This window comes from Girardinichthys multiradiatus, chromosome 9 (assembly GCF_021462225.1).
Source record: "Girardinichthys multiradiatus isolate DD_20200921_A chromosome 9, DD_fGirMul_XY1, whole genome shotgun sequence".
Lineage (NCBI taxonomy): Eukaryota > Metazoa > Chordata > Actinopteri > Cyprinodontiformes > Goodeidae > Girardinichthys > Girardinichthys multiradiatus.
The window spans coordinates 31,313,456-31,338,268 of NC_061802.1; the positions used below are offsets into that span (position 1 = coordinate 31,313,456).

At 38.3% G+C, this 24,813-nt stretch overlaps 1 long non-coding RNA gene across 1 annotated transcript; it reads left to right on the forward strand.

The window, feature by feature from the left end:
- Positions 1-4,688: 4,688 nt before the first annotated feature.
- On the forward strand, positions 4,689-24,719 carry LOC124873334. The gene is made up of 2 exons (XR_007039500.1): positions 4,689-5,143; positions 24,373-24,719. It is a non-coding gene; the product is annotated as an uncharacterized LOC124873334 (long non-coding RNA).
- The last annotated feature ends 94 nt before the right edge of the window (positions 24,720-24,813 follow it).

Genomic DNA, 24,813 nt, shown 5'->3' on the forward strand with positions numbered 1-24,813 from the left:
GCTTACAGAAATAAGAAGGCTTGTAAGTTTTCAACTTTGCCAATTGAACACGTGGCTTTAGCGTCCCCATGTTTCGGCAGAAACGGTTGATTAAACAGTGACATCTAGTAATAGTTATCAATTATTACTGAATATTTAACGGTTGTAATTATCAAAGGCTACAATTACAACCCCAGAGGACATCTCTGGCTTCGATTCATAAATAAGGATTTTTGGTTAAGAAATTAATTTAGTCAAATTATGTGTGTCTTGCTAATCGCCAAAGATTTCCCCCTGTTGTCTATTCCATTTGCACAACAGAATGTGAAATTGATTGTCAATCAGTGTTGCTTCCTAAGTGGACTGTTTGATTTCACAGACGTTTGATTTACTTGGAGTTATATTGTGTTGTTTAAGTGTTCCCTTTATTTTTGTGAGCAGTATACATTCAGTCTGTATTTTGTTCTTGAGGGTTTAACTGCACTAAAGAGCAGAGTGACTGTAAAAACATTCTGAGGAAATATTTTGACAAGTCAAACTATGTCCATCTACATTTTGTTCTTCCTGATAACACATTAAAAGTGAAAAGCTTAACACAGTTTCAACAAGTGTAACCACAGTTGAAACATTTTGATCATGCAGAGAAATTACATCCTCTTACAAAAACCTCACACACCTTTCCTGCACTGCAGGATCTTTGGAAAAAGTAAGAGTTCTCACTCAATTCTTTAATGTGCTGCCAATAAACGATCACACAGCAATTCAAAAAAGTCCTGTTAGAAAAGCCACATTGTCAGAAAAACAAACAACTAATATTCGATTTAAAACATTGGGCAGTTGCACTTTGCAGCTCCAGGTGACATATTATCCTCCATGTATGATGGTTTTCTATTTTATGGAGGCATGGCTCAAAAGGCTTATGTCAGAAAAATATACTTCAAAATCATTTATCTGCTTTAAAACAATAGTGCTGTGATTATGAATATATTATTTAATATTTATATTTTATAATTTTATCAAATAATATTTCAGTCTGTTAAGGATTGTCCTGTGAATACCATCCCAGTAAGGCGATGGTATTAGGACAAAATAGAAAGGTGTGAGACGAGCTCTGACATTATTGAACAGCATAAACTCTGCACACATATGGAATGAATTCACACAATTTCTTAAAATACAAGAATTTATTAACAAAAATAAGTCAACTCAAAGTCAAACATATTTAAATCAACAAACTCTTTACTATGCTAAAACAATCCAACTAAATTACCAAGCAGAGTTAAAGAATAAGGAAGACTAATAGGCTATGTACCATATAAACAAGTTGATAAAAGATGGTTGAAAACCATGACCGAAAGAGTGATGCAACATTACCATGCAATGTTTATGAAATTACGTTAGTCTTGGAACCAACTTAGGCAATAATTAGCACAACGTTAGACCACCATTCACAATGCAAGATCAGATCAAATATTATTTTAATAAAATCATATTTAAAGAATGATCTGGTGAATAAAACCAACCTTCTGGATGACTAATTCTCAATGGTGTTTAATTAGCTGCCTTTATTTATTAAAATAATATTTAAAGAAATATTAAGGAAATAGTAAAATAATATTTAAATACAAATTTTGGAAAATAACCAAATCTTTCTGGAGAAATGGGGCTTAAGCCATCAGCATCTACAATGGCTCTTTGAGGAAACCCTCATAATGAGCTACAACAACATTTAATTTCCCTTTGGGATTAATAAAGTATTTTTGAATTGAATTGATGGTGTTTACTTAGTTATCAAGTCTAGTAAAATAATGTTTAGGGAAATATTATTTTACTGGATTGAAAACCAACAACCTTTTTGGGTGAATGTTCTTAGCAGGCAAGCACGTGTTCTTAGCTTGTTAGCAGTGAAAGCTAACAAAAGAAGCTGATAGCTTAGCACCAGAATCAAACACACACCTTTAAAAATACCGTTAATAAAGGGTTAAAATGCATAAGCATGGACGGCACGTTATGGCCGATCTTCTGTGTTTAAAATCACCCTCTAAATAAAGTTTCTTAACTTTAAAACACACACAAAAACAGAACACACATACTGAGCACGTGTGCTGAACAGCTAATCTGCTAACACTAAAATAGTTGAGTTTCAACACAAAATCAAACTTCATAAAAACAAAAAAATGATTAGATCATTTCATTCTAAATTACTTTTCTCTCTGCCCAAACCTAACCTCTGAACTGCGCTGAGGAAAAGCTGTCCAGGGCGACAAAGTTTGAAGAAACGTCAGCAGTTAACAAAGGGTTAGCTACAGCCACCATTACCCTTTTCGTGGCTGCGCAGGAAGTAGGTTAATGTGATTTATTTTGAAAGTTCCAGAAAAGTTCGTACCGGATGTTGTAATCCATGGCTGTGGGTCCCAACAAGAGGCAGTTTGATCTAATAATGATTTGTAGTTTTAACATTTGTAGGTTTACTGGCTCTAAAACAGGATTACTTTTTCCCTTTTACATAAATATCCTACAGTTTCAATGCACTGTTTAGATCAAGCTCATTGTTGTACCTTTTTAAGTCAGAATATGCCCCACTGATCTTTATGTTTTAAAACTAAGGAGAAAACATCAAGTATCGCTCTGATTCTGTAACAGTGATGTAATGGGGCTGAGGATGGAGTGCAGCCTGGGTCATCTGTGTAATGATTTAGTGCTTGCTCATTCTCTGTGACCAACTTACTACTTGATGACATTTATATTTTAGGAGTTATTCTGGACTAAGCTGGGTAAATACATAAACCTTTCCCTCCCTAAATTTTCTGAATAGTTACAGAAAATGATATAAAGCAGCAGTCCTGAACACAAACAAAAATGTTACTGTTGTGAACCCTAACTGTGATTTAAAAATGGTGCAAAACACACAACAAAGTCCTGTGTGCAAGTCATTTGCTTTTAAATCATGGTCATGCATTCTCTGAAACTCTTGGCATTAAACACTTTCAGATGAAAATCACGTTTGAATTTCATTTGGAAATGAAGGTCTCAGAGTCTGGAGGAAGAGGCAGAGAATCAGTGTGAGATTTTCACGGTGAGTGATGATTTGGGATGCCATGTCATCTGCTGGTGTTGGTCCACTATGTTTTCTGAGGTCCACAGTCAATGCAGCCACTTAACAGGAAGCTTTAGAGCACTTCATGCGTCCTTGTGTTGACAAGCTGTATGGAGATGCTTATCTCAGTTTCCAGTTGGACTTAGCACCAGCCCACACTGCTGAAAGTACCAAAAGCTGGTTCAATGACCATGGCGCTAATGGACTTGAACGGCCAGCAAACTCACTTGACCTGACCCCGCAGAGAAACTCAGGTATTGTCAAGAGGAAGAAAATTTGTACAAGGCTTGCTTGTTTCTTTTGGCCATTTGGGATAAATAAAGATTAGAACCCACATGTAAAGGCGGACCTCTTGTTTATCTCCAGAGGAGAACGTTGATACTTCTAAAAAGAAAAGATTCACAAAAATGTAATAAAAATCCCATAAACCGAGAATGGTAGCCATTAAGAGAGTATTTTGTGACCAAAATACATTTTACTTTTACCTGAAACTTGTTAGTCCCTCGAAAGATTCAGGGACAATGTTAAAAAATAATATTTCTGTCTTAGGTGTTGAAAAAATGTCTGTATTCTGTAATGTTCAAATCAGCTTGAATGTGACAACCTGTTTCATGTGTAATAAATTCAAGGGCAGAGCTGCTTCTTTGATGTCATATTTAGATTTTCATATTTTTCTCACATTTTTAAGGCTAAACTCCCTACTTGTTTTTTCTGTGTTTTAAGAGTTTCTCCCCTGTGTCCCACTTTCTAGTTTTCACTGTAGAAGATCTGCTGCAGTTCCCTGCATAATATGCTTCAACTACAAGCTCTCCAATTAACCCAAATTCTACACTGTTTTTTAAAGATGTGTATAAATTGTTCCTGTTGAAGAGGAGAGTATGTAGAGATCCTGGCTGCAGAAGTAGGACAGATAATTGAAAGGATGATGGAGCTCCGATGGTAGAGACTTTCTGTCGAGGGAAGCAGAACATTCACCCTAAAGGATTTTCTTGCTGGATGTTGAAATGTTCATGCTAATGAAAAAAACAACAACTTTGTTTCGCTGTTAAATAAGCTTATATGTAAAGGAGAATACAGTACACTGCAAATTCATCCCTATGCATTGATACTCTCATTTAAAAAAAAAAAATAAAGTCCAAAAATGAAAGGGTCCACATGTATTTATTATTATTCATTTTGATAGCCCTAAATATGTTATGATTTGTGGGTGTTTTTGGGTTTTTGTTGGTCTTATTCACAGTTCAAGTTTTGAATCATGTTTCTGTTTATTTTTCTGGTCATGTTTTAGTCGTGTTCATGTTTTGTCAAGTTTGGTTTTTGGTTCTGGTCATGCTTTAGTTTTTGTTTGTTTGTTTTCAAGAGTCTCTGTTTTTGCTCCAGCCACGTTTTGTTCTGTCTGTTCATTAACTTTATCCGGTTCACCTGCACCTAGTTAATCTCTCTTCTTGTTTCACCTGGTCACACTCCATATATACACACCTGTCCTGTTTATTCCTCACGGAAACATTTTTCAAATCATGCTCATGTCCAGTTTTCTGGATCATGCTCATGTCCTGTTTTTCATGCCAAGCCTGTCTTGCCAGCCTGCCCATGTCTGTTTTTGCCTGTCTTGCCTGCCCGTTTATTGTTTTGGTTCCTGCCTCCTCCTGTGAGTGAGTTTTTGTTATTAAATCCTTTTTTCACCTACCGTCATGCTGCCTGCTGGTTTGCATTCTGGGTTTGTCCGTTGTTCAAGTCCTGACAAAATAAGATCCAGTGCACCCATTGTCCCTCAGAGTCCATCTATGAGTTATCCTCAGTATCTATCCTTCTGTTCTGTGAAGACCTCGGAGGTTTGTTAAAGAACAATAGTGAACAAACAACATCATGAGGACCAAGGAACACACCAGAGAGGTCATGAAGAAATATAAAGAGACGTTTACAGAGAAAGTGTATGGCACAACTGCAAACCTCCCTAGACAAGACGATGCACCTAAACTGACAGGCCGGACAAGGAAAGCATTATTCAAAGAAGCAGCAAAGTGGCCCATAGCGACTCTGGAGGATCTGCGGAGATTCACAACTAAGGTGGGAAAATCTGTTGACAGGACAGCTATTAGTGATTCATATTATAACATTTATGAAAGCGTGGCAAAAAGAAGCCATTGTTGGAGGAAGCCATAAGATGTCTTGTTTGCAGTTTACCACAATAAATGTAGGAGTCACTGTAAACATGTGGCAGAAGGGGCTTTGGTTCAGATAAGACTAAAATTTAATTTATAAACTTGTGAATACATGTGTGGATAAACTAGGACTGCACATTTCCTGAACATGTTATAGTGAAACATGGTGGTGGCAGCATCATGCTGTGGGGATGCTTTTTATCAGTCTCCATCCAATCTGACTGAGCTCAAGCTTTTTACAAAGAAGAATAATCAAAACAAAAAAAACGGCCTCTAAATATGTAAAACTGTAAGAGACATACCCCCAAATAATGTTTGTACAAATGAAAGGCTCAGGGTTTGAACACAAATGCAAACTACACTTGTAAGATTTATCCTGTATTCGTGAAATATTTTAACACTAGGTTTCATTTTAACAAATATATGCTTTGTTTTGGTTTATCGCATAAAGTCAGAATTAAGTCATTTTTATTTTGTGGTTTTAATGTGATAAATTGCTGAAGGGTTTGAAAAGTGTGATTTCTTTTGCAATGATTATTGATTTTCTGAGTTACATGTCATAAATGTTGAGACCAATCTGTGATTCAGTGTCTGCTCTTGCTCGGGTTTTCATTTTTTATCTGCCCACAGCTCTGTGTTGCCCTGCACTTTTTGAGGTAAATAAGATGAATAGCTGTGGTTGCAAAGTGCAGTATAAATACTGAGCATCCCATTTCTTGCAAGGACATCTCGCAGTAGTAATTGTACTACCACCAGTAGTACAGCAGTAGCCTCACTAACTGCAGTTTATCTGGCAATGTCCTGCCAGTTTTCATTCCTCAATTATTAATAAAAAACAGTGCATAGTATGGGATTTTTTATTCTTGGTACTTCATTTTGAATACAGATAAAGACCTGTTGAACATACACTACCAGACAGAAGTCTGGACGCACTTTCTCATCCAATTGAAGGATAAAGTGTGTCCGAACTTTTAACTGGTAGTGTACCTGCTCTCATACATGTTTGTTTATTGATTTAAATCCACTTTGAGACCTTCAGGCTCTGGATGTTGTTGATTGTTTATGTGATTTGTGATGGAAGGAAAAACTGTAAGAAACAACTTATCACTCTGATCTCAAGGTTGATGCAACCCAATGCATCTGCAGGCTGCAGAAAATAATAATTCATGACATGTCTGCAGTTTGCTTTTGCAACATATATCTCTGAAAGCTGCCTGAAGACCCCAGCATTTAATAGGTTTTCATTTCACCTCACCTTGGCTGTCTGGACACTGGTTATGAGCAGCACAGAGTTTATGCCTTCAGTTTTTTAAAAGTTTTTTTTGATGATGTAGGATTGATCAAACTGTTTTGAAGCATGAAGAGCAACAGCCTTATTGGGCTCTGATGGAGCTTTATCAAAGGGTGCCAGGACTGCTGCTGCTTTTCTCAATTGAATTAAAGTATTTTTTGTGGACACGGGGACAGCAGTGAGGCGTGATACAGAAAAAAAAGCTCCCACAGTGAGCTGAAACTTGTTAAAGCTGAGTGTGTGCTTATAAAAGCTTGCTTGCAGAGGGTGTCAGCGTGGCGTTTGTTGCAGGGATGGGCCTTGGCAACTATACAGGTCCTTCTCAAAATATTAGCATATTGTGATAAAGTTCATTATTTTCCATAATGTCATGATGAAAATTTAACATTCATATATTTTAGATTCATTGCACACTAACTGAAATATTTCAGGTCTTTTATTGTCTTAATACGGATGATTTTGGCATACAGCTCATGAAAACCCAAAATTCCTATCTCACAAAATTAGCATATCATTAAAAGGGTCTCTAAACGAGCTATGAACCTAATCATCTGAATCAACGAGTTAACTCTAAACACCTGCAAAAGATTCCTGAGGCCTTTAAAACTCCCAGCCTGGTTCATCACTCAAAACCCCAATCATGGGTAAGACTGCCGACCTGACTGCTGTCCAGAAGGCCACTATTGACACCCTCAAGCAAGAGGGTAAGACACAGAAAGAAATTTCTGAACGAATAGGCTGTTCCCAGAGTGCTGTATCAAGGCACCTCAGTGGGAAGTCTGTGGGAAGGAAAAAGTGTGGCAGAAAACGCTGCACAACGAGAAGAGGTGACCGGACCCTGAGGAAGATTGTGGAGAAGGGCCGATTCCAGACCTTGGGGGACCTGCGGAAGCAGTGGACTGAGTCTGGAGTAGAAACATCCAGAGCCACCGTGCACAGGCGTGTGCAGGAAATGGGCTACAGGTGCCGCATTCCCCAGGTCAAGCCACTTTTGAACCAGAAACAGCGGCAGAAGCGCCTGACCTGGGCTACAGAGAAGCAGCACTGGACTGTTGCTCAGTGGTCCAAAGTACTTTTTTCGAATGAAAGCAAATTCTGCATGTCATTCGGAAATCAAGGTGCCAGAGTCTGGAGGAAGACTGGGGAGAAGGAAATGCCAAAATGCCAGAAGTCCAGTGTCAAGTACCCACAGTCAGTGATGGTCTGGGGTGCCGTGTCAGCTGCTGGTGTTGGTCCACTGTGTTTTATCAAGGGCAGGGTCAATGCAGCTAGCTATCAGGAGATTTTGGAGCACTTCATGCTTCCATCTGCTGAAAAGCTTTATGGAGATGAAGATTTCCTTTTTCAGCACGACCTGGCACCTGCTCACAGTGCCAAAACCACTGGTAAATGGTTTACTGACCATGGTATCACTGTGCTCAATTGGCCTGCCAACTCTCCTGACCTGAACCCCATAGAGAATCTGTGGGATATTGTGAAGAGAACGTTGAGAGACTCAAGACCCAACACTCTGGATGAGCTAAAGGCCGCTATCGAAGCATCCTGGGCCTCCATAAGACCTCAGCAGTGCCACAGGCTGATTGCCTCCATGCCACGCTGCATTGAAGCAGTCATTTCTGCCAAAGGATTCCCGACCAAGTATTGAGTGCATAACTGTACATGATTATTTGAAGGTTGACGTTTTTTGTATTAAAAACACTTTTCTTTTATTGGTCGGATGAAATATGCTAATTTTGTGAGATAGGAATTTTGGGTTTTCATGAGCTGTATGCCAAAATCATCCGTATTAAGACAATAAAAGACCTGAAATATTTCAGTTAGTGTGCAATGAATCTAAAATATATGAATGTTAAATTTTCATCATGACATTATGGAAAATAATGAACTTGATCACAATATGCTAATATTTTGAGAAGGACCTGTAGATGTGCTGCTTCAGTTTCCTCACATAATAGAAAGAAAGCATAAAAAGACAGTGGCCAGAGGTGGTGTGAGCACAACCGATAAACTTCCAGGCCAGAAGCATTCCTCTGAAACCTGGTGGCGCTGAAGGAAAGTCCATTTGACAGGTTTAAACATAAGCAAAAGGTGAGAACACAGAGGTGACAGCAAGAATGAGTAAGAACAACAGCAAGACCTCTCAAATGTATTGAAGAGGAGGGGTGGCAAAGAATAAAACCCCTGGTTGATTTATCAAGCTCAGGTTAATTTGTTTCTGTAGCTTGCTCTTATGCACATTTAGCGATTACATAGTTTTTCATTTATAGTAGTGGGCTTCCAGTCCCACTCCCACCACCTGCCACACTATAACTCCCACACGTCTGTGTGTGAATTCTCCATCTCTCTCCACTGTTTCTGACATTTGCAGGTTTTTTTTATGTGAACTGTGCACATCGCAGAGCTCAGCTTAACTCCACCGGCCACCCGTCTTAATCGGCTCTCGGGTCCTGAGAGTTCACAAGCTTACACCAAAGCGGGGCAGTGGGCAGTGACAAATATCTGCCTGTGAAATATATTTTTATCACAAAAAGCTTTGTGGTTCTAATATAACAAAATGTTAAATAGTGTAAGGGCTATGACTATATTTGCCATGCACTGCATACATCAGCTGATGCAGTACAAAGTCTGAAGGAAGAACACGATCTCTCTTTTCTATCAACGTAACCTTTAAAATCCAATTTCTGAAATGTGCACTTACTGATAGCGGCTATTTTTCCACTATAGCAAAAGCCCCAAGCATGGAAAATGTCTGCTTTTGTCCACATCTAATTGGTTTCTATTATATCTGCCATGCTTCATTTGCTTGTATCATCTGCAGTGATTTAGATCCCTCATGTCTTAGAGGGTAAAACCGGCTGGAAACCCACAGCAAGAAAGAAACACAACCCCTGAGCTTTTTAATCCACCCACCATCCCCTGCACCACTTCAATCTGCATATGATGTGGGAGGCAATTGTCTGAACTCACTCATTTCATATGGAGAGCACACACATACCTCACATTCATGCTCACTAATCATTTAAAAAAAGCTATCATGACTTTAATAAAAGCCTGTAAAAATGTGTTTTGATGGCTGAAACCTTTGTTTGCTGCAGGTAGATTGACATTTAAATGTTTGGTGTTGACAGAAAATGGAAAGCACATTTGGGTTCCAAGAAGACCTAAGGCTTAAAATGCTAAGTTGGATGTTTTCAGGGACAATATTTGGTTGGCTTTCTTATAGTGCTGCCTGTCTCAATAAGGATGACTAAATGTTCCACAGATGTCAGAGGAGTCTTTATAAGCTTCTGCTGCCTCAGGCCTTGTGCCAGCTCAGTGCTAATTTCCAGTTTTGATTAAATAAAAAAATGTCAATCTCAACCATTTTAATTTTATCAGTTGCAAAGAGTTGCAAAGAGAGACGACGCAAGTTTCTTTCGACCTGATTTTTATTGGCGCGATACTCATGCTCAATATTGTTTTCTTTTCTATAATAGATATTCAACAATCTATTGGACAAAGTTTATTCTGTAGCGTTTTGTTCAGACGTTTTCATACGCATGCATGAATGCATATTAATTTGCAGCTTTTTTATTTCATGCATTTAAACCCTTCTTCAAAGATGGAATGATGGAATTTCAATAAATTTAAAGGAATGGAACTGGGTGGGTAAAATAATTTTTAAATATGTTTTTTATTTCACCCTCAAAGAAATAAAAAAAATGAAAGAATTCAAATGATAGTTTGAACTGCAAGCTGTTATGAAAGGATTCCAAGCCCTCCCAGGAGGTCCTACTAGAGGTCTCCTCCTGCTGCACTATACTTCTGTACTTAGTAGGTCATTACCCCAAATAAACATGGCCATAAATGAAACTGTGCAAATGGGCTATTCTGAATTTTAAATATCCAGCCACATCATGAATCTTGGGAATGTTTCAATGACAGTAAAGGCAAAAGAGGGAAAGTTCTTGAGCAGTTTTTATGTGGCTAAGAAATATGAAAGTATTAGCTCAGTATGTCCAGTGAAACATTTTTTAACAAAGGTCAGACTTAGTGCGATCATTAAACTACACATAACTCAAAGAAAAATGATCTGAGCAGACAAAAGTACACAAACCTTAACCCCCAAAATTGACAAAATGCAAAGACACATGAGGGTAACCCATACAATGGTTTGACCAAACAGTCACCTAACTAGGTATCAAGTAGATTTTAAAACCCACACAGTGCGGTCATGCTTGACGCTTGAAGCTTTTCATTGTGCTCCAGGTGGACGTGTGCTGGCACAGTGGTTGCTGTACAGCCTTTTAAAGGTGACTGACATATTTTGCATGTGCACCTTGAGTTTTGTTGGGTTGTAAAATTTAATTAAATAAAAATAAAATGTAATTTGATTTTGTATGGATCTGTTCTTTTCTTCCTTGCTTTATAACATATTTTAAATGAACCAAAGTAACCTTTTTTCCCCAATAACTTTTTTCTCAATAACAAGTAATTAAAATGGATTTATAATGACTCGTACCAAATTACATATTGAACAGAGGGCATGTTTACATGGTTTAATGAGGCTATGGATGTAATTTATGTTATTGAAATACATAGTGCGTAGGATGCAATTAGCCACCAACGCACAAAAAACCAGGTCAGACACCACAGTAAAATCCACCTGTGCTGCAACAAGCTCTTGCATTCTGGTCATTAAAACTGTAATCTGAATAATAATTAGTAGCCTGGATCAAAAGAAGCCACGCACTCATATACACAGACAAACACACACTATGCCATGTTTCCAACTTCTTTTCTGTGTTTTCTAAGGTTAAATACACACTACTCTGCAAATAAATATTGACCAAACCGAAGACACAGAGGTAATTTCTGCTTTCTCTAATAATTTGTATTGCTCCAGTGTTTCAAAGCTCCATCGAGCAAACCCAACCGATCAGCAGAATGAAGCAGGGAAGTGGCTCAAATGCCATCAGTCACATGGCTTTTCCCATTTTTAAGCAAGCTCCGACACAGTGCCTCAGAAAAATTCCCCGCTGAGCTTAAAGCAAGCCATGGGGCCTTGGTGTCAGAGATTATATCAATAGATTCTACCCATGTGTGGCAGAGGTCATTACAGGGTGCATAGTTTTAAATTCATTGTCGTTTTTTCAAATTCAAAGATGCTTTTAAGTTCCAGAGAAACTGCACCGTTTTCTAGCCATCAACAAAGCTTCTGTCATAATTCTGGCTAAATATTTGACCTTTCTTCTTCTCAGAAATAGTGGAATTCATTTAACTGGGGAGTTCTTTTAAACATAGTCCATACATTTCATATATTGTTTAGGCTAAGGTCATTTCAGAACCTTAAAGTTAGTCTGCTTAATCCATTCCAAAACCAATATTCATGGGATCATCCTCCTGTCGGAATACCCTGTGTCCGAATTTCAGCCATCTAGCAGATTTGAGGTGAAATTGAAGAGCTGGGTGAATTGGAATAGCCCTTATCTAAACCCTATTGCACAGTTATACACTGAGCTGAATTTCTAGACTATGCTGAACAGCCTTATAGAAAACTAAGCAATTTAAATAAACTCTACTATGTCATACAAGAAGAGTTAGCATAATGCCAGAAGCTTGTTGATGGCTATAAAAAGCATGTGGCAGAGGTCCAGCTTAATAAAGAACATTTCACATAATATCAGTGGTGATCCAGACTAGACGACTCCCCAGTCAATTCAAACCCTCAACCCTCCACCCCACTTTCTGTTTTTTAAAATCTTTGCATTTGTGTTATAATCCCTCCACTCGTAAAAATCAAAGTTCAAATGCCCAACATGTGGCATTCATGCTAAAATGATTGCATGTAAACATCCAATCTGAACCTCGTTTTTAGGTTCAGTGGTTGTGCTGAAAATAGAAAAATGATGTCAGTCAGTCAGTCATTTTCTACCACTTATTCCATAGTGGGTCGTGGGGGAGCTGGTGCCTATCTCCAGCAGTCTATGGGCGAGAGGCGGGGTACACCCTGGACAGGTCGCCAGTCCATCGCAGGGCAACACACATACAACCATGCACACACTCATTCATACACCTAAGGGAAATTTTAGAGTTACCAATTAACCTAACAGGCATGTCTTTGGACTGTGGGAGGAAGCCGGAGTACCCGGTGAGAACCCACGCATGCACGTGGAGAACATGCAAACTCCATGCAGAAAGACCCCAGACCGGGAACCGAACCCAGGACCTTCTTGCTGCAAGGCAACAGTGCTACCAACTGCGCCACCGTGCATCATAGAAAAATGATGTGTAAACTTGAAACGATTAATTTTCCCTCAAATAATCCCACAACTCACCAGTTTTTATAATGCATTTCTGTTGTATATACAGATATATATCGTTTTTTGGCTCATCTTCTGCCTGCTGCAATAAGGTAGTTGAAGGTCTTTCAATGTCATATACATCTATTTATCTCCAGCACTTTTTGTGGTAAAGGTAGAAATGAGCTTCGGCACTGCAGGGTTCAGCAATCCTGCCCTAAATGCCTTTTGGACACGTACTTCTTATTTACTCCTGACAGCTTCAAATTGAAACTGTGATCACATTTTCCACACCGTTCCTCGGTCACACTCGGTTTTAGAGCTGGTCAGCTTTGCACTGCAGGGAAAAGAGAGTTTTTCTTCTCTTGTCTCTCTCTGTGCCCTTTCCTCCTAGTATCTCTTTTTTTTTGTCTGGTTTACTCGCAGATCCTTGGGGGAGCCATCAATAGCTGACCCTGACATTGTTTTATTTTCCGCTAGTCCTCGAGCCTCCCTCTGTCTCTCAGTGGACTGAACAGTCCATTAGTTAAGACTGAATACCCGACAGACAGATGACTCGAGATTGGATTAGCAGAACAGAGGAGATAAAGGCTGGATTAATCACAGCGACTGTGTTTCTCTCTGTGACAGCTATAGACACTTCTGTCATTACTGTCTGATGAGATGGGAGCAAAGAGCTCTGTCTGCTAAGCAAATATCCGCTGTTTGTCTGAAAAATATCACACTTCTGCTGCACAGACACAACCTCAATGAAGAACAGCCTCCAGTAAGAAACACATACATATTAAGGTATTGTAACTCGGAAACTGGCAAAATTTGCACATAATCCAACTGAGGGACAGGCTCAAGTTTTAACATATGAAATAGGCCACATATGAATTCAACTGTTTGTCTGAACACACACAACAAGACCCCCCCGCCACACACACACTTACACAAAGAAACGTTTTATTGCGCTAACAACTAAATCCAAAAAAATCAGCTGAAAAATGAATCGATACGTCCCTTTTTCTTGTTCATTCACAGTTCATTTTACAGCAGATTGGCTCAGTGCAGTCCGACAGATGCACAACCACTAAAATGTCACCTGTGGTTGTGTCCTTGTTCATGAATTGAAAACAGAGCAGCCATCCCCTCTAATCCTGGAGCCAGAAAATGTCTCTGGCAGTCCTGCACTTAGCTGACGTACCTGACTTCGTGCCTAATCTCGGTCTGCTTTGGTGAGGAGCAGAGCTCGTCCAGAACCTGGATGGATTTTACATTGCCTGTTAGCTGCCCTTTTGGCACAGGTGTAGGCCAGCAGGTGTGGAAGTAGATAATGACCCAAGATCAGGTCCAAGGCTGATTTCCTGCATATACACTCAATATGACCTTCTGTTTCTGAGAAAGATTTACTTTGAGCAAGACCCCTACCAAGTTTTTAATTAGTGGGCTCTTCTACATGCAACAGCAGAATAAGTGTAAGGAGATGATTATTGGATACCAACCTGTGTTCAGAGTTAAAAACAGATTTTTACATACATTCTATGAAAAGGACAAAAGGATTTTTCTCACTGTCATTAAATCAGACTTAAAGGTTCCTGTTTGAAGTCAGTTATGTTTACCCAAATATTTCTATTAATGGGGGATTCAGTTTTGGTTGCATTACATTTTAAACTGAATACCTTGGGTGAAAATGTTTCTTCTACAACCTTCTCACATTAATTTGCTGGAGTTTTGGCCAATTCCTCCTGAAAGAACTGGTGTAACTGAGTCAGGTTTGTACGCAACCTTGCCCAGACACACCTTTTTAGCTATGCCCATTTATTCTTTGTTGGATTCAGATCAGCGCTTTGTGAGGGTGACTCCAAAACATTGAGTTTGTTGTCCTTAAGACACTTTAACTTGTTTAGCTTAGTGCTTAGGGTCACTGCCTATTTGGAAGGTCCATTTGCATCCAAGCTTTATTTTCCTGGCGGATGTCTTGAGGTGTTGGTTCAATTTAAGCCCATAATGTTCAATCCTCAGGTTGCCATCTAATTTGAGAAGAGCTCCAGGACCTTCCACAGCTGTTTAATGTCAGACAGCCAGAAAAGAAGGTTTTGTGTCTTTGTGTACATTGTATGTAAGTATCTCATGTGTACTAAACAAGGAAAATAAAAAATAAAAAACAAAGAACCAAACATCATTCAAGTTTATACAGCATATTTAACAGTAATGTTCCACTGACCAAAGTGTTTTACAAAGAGAAAAGCTGTAAAATTATAGTAACGTACAAGAATAAAATCCAACAAATTTCCACACAATTAAATTAGTTTAATTACAAAATTAGTATCGATGCATTCCTTGCAATCTCTAGATTTTGGAGAAGCCCTTGTTATAACCCTTAAATAGGTAGATGGCTATTTGAAACTTAAGTCCATAATAAATGATGAATAAGGCAAAGTCTAATTATTACATGACCTATCAATTTAACAGCATATAAAAAGCACAGTTGTTTTTCAAAGCTACACATCATAAAGCACATTGCTCACTGATTCAGCCCCAGCAGCAGTAGGTCCCTCATCATGTCCAGGTGATCACACTCAGAATGTGAAATAAAACAACCATGAAGTAACCTTTTATGTTGTATTTTTGGCTATAATCAGTTCAAGCTAATTATCTACCCACATATTTGTTGTTGCAGAGAGAGACAATATTAGAAAGTAAAGAAAGTAAAGGTGAAGAGTGCTCTGAAGGTAGTGATGAAGATGAGGAGAGGTTAAGAGGAATAGAAAGAATTCTGACAATTAGGCATTTCTTAATATCGATCTAAAACTAAGACAGTGTTTAACATCTTTGTCCCTCACCAAGGAAGATATATGCATGAGTTATTGACCAAGAGAGCATGAAGGCCCACCAATATTGTTCATATATGGGGCCCAGAATTTCATGCCTCATTCCTGCCGAAAAGTCTCTGTCAGCTTTGCTTTTGAGTCTAGATGTAGGTATGTTCAACAGTGGTATATAGATCCTTACAAGTAAGGTTGTCCCAAACCATTTAGTCTTAAAATAATAATAATAAAAAAACAACAACAACATTTTTAAGTTCAATGGGAAATGGACTGGAAGTCCGTTTAGGGAGAGTGCAACAGGTGTAATAAGATCATGGTTTTTCCATTTCTGTTAAAAGGTGAGCTGTTGTGTTTTGTACAGTTTGTAGAAACCTTAGTAATAACTGAGTAAGTACTGTATACATGCAAATTACAGAAATCTACACAGGATTGAATGAATCCAGGAATTATAGTCTTAAATTGTTTGAGTGAAAGACTTTTATAAAGGTTTAGAAATTGGAGCAGAGTTACCTACTGTGTTCTGCGCTGGAAATTGGATCTGTTGTACATTCTCAGATTTCCTGCCTTGCTTCCTGTTAAAGCTGTTGTGGTGTTTGAGGCCACAGGATGTGTGAACAGAAAGCAAAACCTCAAGAAAAAAAAAAAATAATAAATAAATATATATATATATATATATATATATATATATTTGGCTCATTAGTTAATCATGAATGCCTTTTTTGGAAACACGAGGACTTTAATATAAAACTCATTAGCAGAAACCAGATCTCTACACAGCTAAAAATGTTCTTACTGGGGAGAAAGGAGATTATTTATTTGAGCTTTGTCTTCATAGCTTGTGAGTTGACGGAGTCTCTGTTTGCCAGCAGGAGCACGTCGTTCAAATACAACAGAAGCAAATTTCCAAGATTTGCATTTAGAGGGAGCTAAGCATCTCAATTTCACAGAAAAAAAGCAGAAGTCAACAGACCAGATGTAGAGAAGCTGAACTAACCTTGCATGTGGGAAATACAAAATCTATAAGCAACTCCTAATTTATATTCCTTCTAACTCCTACCTTTAATATTCAATCTCTGGAGGCAGCCAAAAGCGGATCACCCCACTCCAGTCCCCTTTTAACCTAATGTTAAGCTTCTAATAAAGGCAGCAACTTGTGTTGCCACAGACAACATACTCATTGTTCCATGTATTCTTTGCAAATGTGCATGAATAATAATGAACCAAGCTAATTCAAAGGTGATAAGTATTTGTTTTACATTTCCCTTGTTTATAAGCAAAAGAGCATACACTATTAGCATAATAAATCCAAGTATTAGTGACAGTTTAGACCTGATCTTCAAAAGGTTTGAGTGTATATAAAAACATGTGCAAACAGGATTGTCTCCTTAACGCTGATCTACAAACCGGGGGCAGTTTCTGGACCTATATTTAGCACTGTTAAAAGGCAGGTCCAAACTGGCAAGCAAAACTGTCTGTGGTTGTTTTGGCAAGAAGGAGGCATAGATACAATAGGTATGACTCATAATGATGTACAGAGCTTATTAAACCAGAAATGATCAAATATCTCTCTCACTCCATTCTCTAAACATGGTTAAATGTTATAGGACAAGACTTGGTGCTATCCTAACAGCAATAGGTTGTACAAAGTATTGGGAGCAGTGTTTCTATTTACTGCGGCACAAGTGACTTTGTGAAAAACTGTTGTTTTTCTATGCCATTTATTACCTGCCACATTTTGTGGTGTACACGAAGGAGATTGGGGATTGGCAGGGGTACAGTGAAAATAATATTTAATTAGGAGCACAGCATGATGTGAAACAGCAGGAGTTGCAGGAACAACAAAAAAATAAGTCAACAATAAACTGAGTTGGTTGGAAAATGGAAGAACCTGACGAGGAAGGAAGGAAACTACCTGGCCATAACTGCTGGGGAATGATCCGCGACATTGGAACTAGGTAAGTATCAACAGGATGCAGTGCACCTGGGGGAGCCACATTTACTGGAGCAACTGAGGGAGAACTAAATGAACAAGGGAAAACTAAACATATCAGACACAGGAAAACCAACACAGAACACAATTAAACACTAGAAAGATCTAAACTAAATAATAAACCAGATAAGGAACACCAGAAATAACAAACAGAAATCTATTTCTACAAATTTGTTTAACCCTGCACTTTACTTGGGTTGTTGTGTTCCTGCAGCTGCCTCATGATGCTTCCTCTTTCCTCTGTTGCCACTGCTCACTTAATTTCTGCCAACCTCCGCTTCATCCAAGCACGAATCTGTGATTAATTTTCACCTACAGCTTGTTTCAGGGCTTAAAGCTTTTATTTGATAGATGATTTTAGAGGTTGTGTCCTGGCCTTTACCTGCATGCTCTCTCGCTTCATTCATGTGCTGTCACATTTGCTTTTTGCTATACTAACAAATAGTGGCTGCTGCCGTTTTGTCGCTCCAAAGTTTTTCATTAACCTTATTCTATCCTGCATTTGCACAAACCGCTCAGGCTATTTGATATACAATTAAAGATTAATTTAACTTTATGACTGCATTATAAATAATTGCTGGGATTTAATTAGCTAACCTAGCAGGGGAATTTACTCCCATGTAGTCCTGATTTAATTAATGAATTCACACGCAGCTTGAGTTGGAGTTATATACGAGATGCAGTATTCCCAAACACACACCTGCTACATTTAGTCAGGCTCTAATCAATAATTCAACATTTCATTGAAGATGCCTGCATGGCTCTGGATCTGTCACGCTGGGCCCTAAGTCCAAATGTTTGCTGCTCAGACTTTTGCACCTATGCAGAAGAAAATATTTGTATATCTGTGTGTTTAATGAGAGGTGTGTCACATTCGTCTCTTGGTTGCTCTCCCTGGGTGCTGAAACGTCCCATCAGTCCCTGACATTGGCAGGAAGCTGCGAGGCATTTTCATGTGACGCAGTGGTGTGTGCAGAGATATTCCACATCCCTTTCAGTAGGCACTGACCCTCGACACAAAAAGCCAGTAACCGTCTGTCAAGTAGAGAGCTGGCTTCTCGCCACAACAGGACTCACACTGACCCAGAAACACTCAGGGTGTAAAGACTTTTGTTTCACTGTATTTGTATTTATTGCTGTAGCAGAGGCCAGATCTCATCCATGGAGAGTTGGTCTCGAGAGTTGTTATGTAAGTTTGTTTTTGCAACTCTGCTTACCATCTTGACGTGCTCATCAAATTCTCTATGAGAATCTAACATGACACTAAGGTATTTTACTTTGAGACTTCTTTGTTGAGTTGTCCATAGAGCTTTAGATTTAAATCAGCACTGTTTCTCAAATATTGGACCTTTTAAGTAATGCAAATGGACACAGTCTTTTTTTTTACTTCAAATACATGCTGAAACAGACTAAATACCCAAACAGTTGTTTAGAAACAGATGCTTTGTCTTCATATTATACACATACAGCCTTGTCCTCAATATATATCGGGAAACCTGCATCAGGGCCCAAATGTTACAGATCATTTATATTTAAACTGAAAAGAAGTTGGCCCAGAACTCAGCTTTGGGGTACCCCTGTATTAATTTTTTTTAAACTACAAATTCTTGCAACTTCTAACAGATCATATGATTTAAAGAGTGAACTGCCTTTTTTAAATTAATAACTTCTGCTGCAGCTTCTTTAGACTGGTCAATGGATGATTTGATCTATTTCAAAAAGAAGGAATTAGCACATTCTGTACAATAATCAGAAGAAAAAACTAATTGGAAAGATGGTATTTGATTGTATTTTGATTTCTAGATGCCTCATTCCTGAATAGTCCACAACCTATTAAAATTCAGATAAAATACTCGCTGGCCTACAACTGTACACTAAATCTGCTACCACACTTTTGAATATAGTCAAAAACTTTTTTAAGTGGTAACTGGTTACAACAGAGGCCCTTAAAATCACTCTAATGCAAGGTGGATAAACCATTTCCTCAACTTCCTAAGAATAAAAAATGAAAACTGCAATGGAGTTCCTAATTTATTAAAGCTCTTCATCTGAATCATTTATGTTTACATGGACTTTCAAACTTCCCTAGCATAAAATTCCCCGTTTGCACGACCCATTTCAAGAAACAAATATTTTCATAGAAATATGCAAATTCTGCAGGCAAGGGACAAGATGTGTTTGCCAGAACATGTCTGCTTTGCACTTTATAGTTCAGTCTATTCTTATATGACTGACCTTTTGTTTAACGCTGACTAAAGTTGGTGCTCGAAAGGAGCAGACTTACTCAGAAAGAATTCATGAAACTGATTGTCTGAGACAACTTGACTGACTATAATTGGGCCTTTTGTTGTCTTCCTGAAAAGCATTTGTATTTAAACAGTAACCATCATAAGGATTTTTTCTGGTCCTTGGCAATAAAAAAACAAAAACTTTTAAACAACTGAAACTCCTAGAAAACAAGGCTAGACAATGAACCAAATTTCTTTTGTCACAGTGCATAGTGAGGAGGATGGTAAAAAAGACAGAATCTCCAAAAGCTCTGCATCAGGCACTGCATATGGGGTTGCAAATAAATCCCTGACATAATTTCCTAAAAATTTGTGATTTTAAAATGCAGCAGTAATATTTAATCCAGTCACAGCTCTAAAAGTCACATTTTTATCTTTACACACTTTTGGTTTTAGATGTGTATTTCTAAATGTGTGTCTGATCAGTTAGTTTATTTTTTTTTTGCAGAATGTGGATGTGAAGTGAGTATTTAACGGCTCTTTAAACTACCATCCTGGGGAAGCAAATCTGCTCCTTAAATTTTTCATCATAGATTGCATTGACTTCTTATCCCCCCGTCATGGATCACACTCTAAAAGAAAGTAAGGGAAAGCCAATGTGGAGTGAATTTCTGGGTTGCATCTCAGTGAGCAGACATGGCCTGTACTGCAAAAATCAAAATCTCTGAAGTTCTTGTGCAAATTAAAAATAAGTTGTATTTTTCTGATCTTTAAACAAATGTTCTTATTATCTTTTCTTACTTGAACCTATTGTTTGTAGTAATAAAATATAATGTGTATATGTAAATAATGTTCTTTTTGATCTGTTGTACAGCTATTTTAGAAAGGATTTTGTCAATTGTTTTTCCACTGGCTGACTTGTTTTTGACTATCTCACCTTAATCAGATACTTGCTCTTTAAACCTCAGTTCTTCTAAAGGTCAAGGTCTACACAGGGGGCCTTTCAGATAAAGTTTCCCTACCCAGAAATCAGTAATGGGAGAGCTCTTTCATATAATTACCAATCATCCTCTGAGGAAACTGTTAAGCTGCACACCTTTCAGGTTTTGGCTGGAGTGATTTAAAAACATTTTTTTTTATTTTCCACACGATGTGGCTTCATGAGAGATGTATGAAGATGCTTTAGGCCCACGGCTACTGCAGTCCCTAGTTCCTGTTTATGTAAACACTGTTGCAAGAAAAGCAACTGTGTTACCACACACACATCCACACAGAGCCTAACAGTTGTCTCTGTGTTTACTCAGGCAAATATGGTCTCTTGCCCACAACCTAAAGGAATTTCTATGTGTTTGTCTTTGGTCTCCAGAGTTCCCCGGAGGTGTCTTCGCTTGTCGTCTGCGATGCTTCCTTCAGCATCCTCGTGGGGGCTGTTTCTCTTTTGGCCTCTACCTTACTTATTTGCTTCTTTATCCCTTCCTTGTTCACCGTCTCTCCATCCTTTTCTGTCTCCTCCCCTCAAAACTCCTCTCCTTTCCTCTGAGCCTCCCTTAATTCAGTCCTGCGTGTTCAGTATATTGCTATGATTTTCTTCCTGATGCAGCTGAGGCACAGTGAGTCACCTGCTGCTGTCCAAGCCTACGGCTGTGGGACCGTCCAGCCCACGCACACACACTCTTTTTAAATCTGTTGTAAGAACTAATTTTTTCCTCTAGCCTGGTCTACTCAAGCTTCCTCCTTTGCCGCCATCGAGGTTTGTGACTGCTGTTGAGTATAATTAATTTATTGATTAACGGTCTAACTTTATCAGAAGATTTAAAAGTTTTGTCATTTGATTCCTAATGTGGCTGGAGCTTCTTGGTACTGATTCTGTGTGTTTCTCAGTTCGTCCAAACTCTTACTCTGCGATTGTTTGAGTAAGAAATAGGCCGCAACACTACTGGGATGTCATCAGGCGCTGATGAACCAGACAAGAGAAACTTATCCATCTATAAAAAAGCTGCAGGCTTACAAACAATGGATGGTTTTGAAGGCCTCAGGAGCATCATCTGTGGAGTAAAAGACTATTTTTACTGAAGCTAATGCCATCAAGGCTTTTTGCATGAGATTGTAAACTGAGCCTATGTAGCCAATAGATTTCTGAATGTCCATATTGCTACACCCCTGCCAATGTGTCTTCAGACTGCCTAAAACAGACAAGTCAGAGAGGCAACAACTAATACCTATCCAACCTTTTCTAGACTGCACATAAGATCTATGGCTCTTTATTTTTATGGCAGCAACTGAGGTTTTGCTGACTGTCTGCCCAGTCCGACAGTAACCAGTGGCCAGATGGGCTCAGCATTACACTTTCTGTAACATACTCCTGGACGGTGTGCATCTAAATGAAACACTTGCTCTTTTTCACATTTCCTTTGTGAAACAGTCACTCTGTACTGGAGCTGTTGGTGGTGTTCACTGTAAATGTAGTTTTTTGTTTTTTTATTTGCTCACTCCCCAACTTTTTATCTTTCCCTTGTTTGGTATTACATGGAGACTGATGTGGCGTCTGATCTGAGCTGGGTTTATTGAGACTTGGTTATTCAGTTGCTGCCTGTTTTAATTCTCTCTTTCAATGTATTTCTTGTTTCTAGCTTCTTTTCTCCTGTTCTTTCCGCTCATCATCAGAATGTTTCTCTTAACATGTGCCTTGTTTGTCTTTCTGTCTATTTCCCAGCCTTCCCTCTTGTCAGCTGCCAGTTTCTTGGATCATACTTGTTTCTGCAGTCAGGTTTATCAAGCTTGTTACCCACCACCTGCATATGGGATTTTCCATGGCAGTTTTTTGGTTCGTTTGTACTGTTTTGTATTCATATCTGGTAGTGGATGGAAAAAATACTCAACTGCTGGGATTTTAGAGGGGGACATGAAATGTCCAAAATGGGCAAACAATCGAGCAAAAGCCTGCTGAAGGTTATTAAAGCGGTTCAATGTGTGCAAACTAGCTCCTGAGAAGTGGATTGAATCTACTTTTGCACAGATTAATCCACAGTCAGTTAAAACTTTTGTCAAATAAACAATTAAACATGCTTACTCTCTTCCTTAGCATCCAGGTAAAGCCTTTACTGACTCAGCCGTTATTAAAATGTGCACAAATGCTGTGGCTAAAACTCTACTGGGGAAAAAACAAAATTAAAATGTATGTGAAAAGGTAACACAAATACCCTTAAATATCAAACTTAGATACTAAAACAGCTGAATGAAGCTCTTCATAAATAAATAATTGTAGGTTTAACTGTAGATCAATAAGCTGATGTGTCTGACTATGCACTGCTGTTAGTTTATGTTAGATTCTTCCCCAGCAAGAAGAGTTACCATTAATGTTCAATATTATTGTTTTAATGTAACATATGAGAGAGAGAAAGATGCAAGCGGTTTATTAAAAAAATATGGTTTTATGAAGCAGGTTATTTTATGTGAGCAGAAAATGAGTTAAAGTGACATTAGAGAAAAAGAAAAGATTATTAACTATATATGTCAGTTTCTTGTAAATCTACGGACTTGTAGACCTTACCTTAATTCTTTACTAAACCAATAAACCTTGAATGCCTCAATAAAATATAGGTAGAGACCCCCAGTGTAGATCAAAGCATATATGGTGCAACAATGTCCAGATGGAATCCAGTTTGTAGCAATACTTTAAAATTCACAAATACCATTTCTGCAATCTAATGGAGCCTTAGCAATTTTACAAAAAAAAAAAAAAACGGGAAAAAAAAATGTGTCTCTAAATATGAAAACTTAGCTGAAACTTAGCTAAAACAGCTAATACTGATTCAACAAATTTTTTTCTCAAGGTAGGCAGAATATAAATGCACGCCACAGATTTCTAATTTTTACTTATAAATAAAAAGCTAAATCCATGTATCCCCAGCACTTCCCAACTATGTGTAACTTTGGGTTGGTCTATCACAAAAACCCCTAATTAATTACACAGAAGTTTCTGATTGTAGTATAATAAAATATGAAAATGGAAATGAATATTTCAGTAAGTCACTGTACTTCAAAACTAACTTTTTTGAGTGATGCATTTAATGCATAAACATGTACTGTTTTACTTGGTTCTGTAGGAGTAATACAGTTTGGTACCATGACTGAGGGTGGGCAGACCTTTCAGTTTGACAAATGAGTGTAAAGTCTGTGGTTTGTAGTTCCTTCTCAGCCAGCAGATATAGTGGCTTCATGTTTTATGTATAACATATTTACATCAGTGTGGCAGAAAGTATGAAAAATATTCAGACAGAAATGCTCCAGGAACTCCAGAAACGATTTGTCCTGACCACAGCTATGAGGTATAGAGAGGATGCAGTGATTATTAGTGTACTGTGATGATGGTAGCAGGTCCTCATCTTCACATCAAAGCCTCTAAACCTCCAGTGGAAATGACTCTCGTGAAGGTCAGCGTATTACAGCCTATTCCAGAACAACGATTAGATCTTAAAAGTGCAGCCACCAGCAGGAATGATGACGCTCCTCTTTATTTTTCACTTTACAGTAAAGACGGTGACCCTGTAGCATGCAGAGAGACTGCAGCACAGATGAATCTGGCTCAGGAGAAGGAGAACCCTGTTGTGTCTGCCGAGGACTGTGGCGCAGACTGCAGATGGGATGAAATGTGGCACAGCTTTCCATTTTTTAACAGGATGTGACACTGCTGCGCTGCCTCCATTCCACGCTTTTTTAAAAGCCAGCAGTGTGAAAAATCTTTGTGGATGAGTGGGGTAATAATGCAAATCTACCTGACTTGCTTGTCACCATCTGGATCCGTTGAACAGCAAATGTATTTGTTAGGTATGACTGGAGATGGAAAGTGCCTAGCTTAATTAAAATCCTAAAAATACAGCTTTTTTGTTTATTTTAGAATTGCTTTTTTGAACAAAGATTATGCCTTTTTTTTAAAAATTTGCAAATTTATCAACAGATTTTGAGATAAACC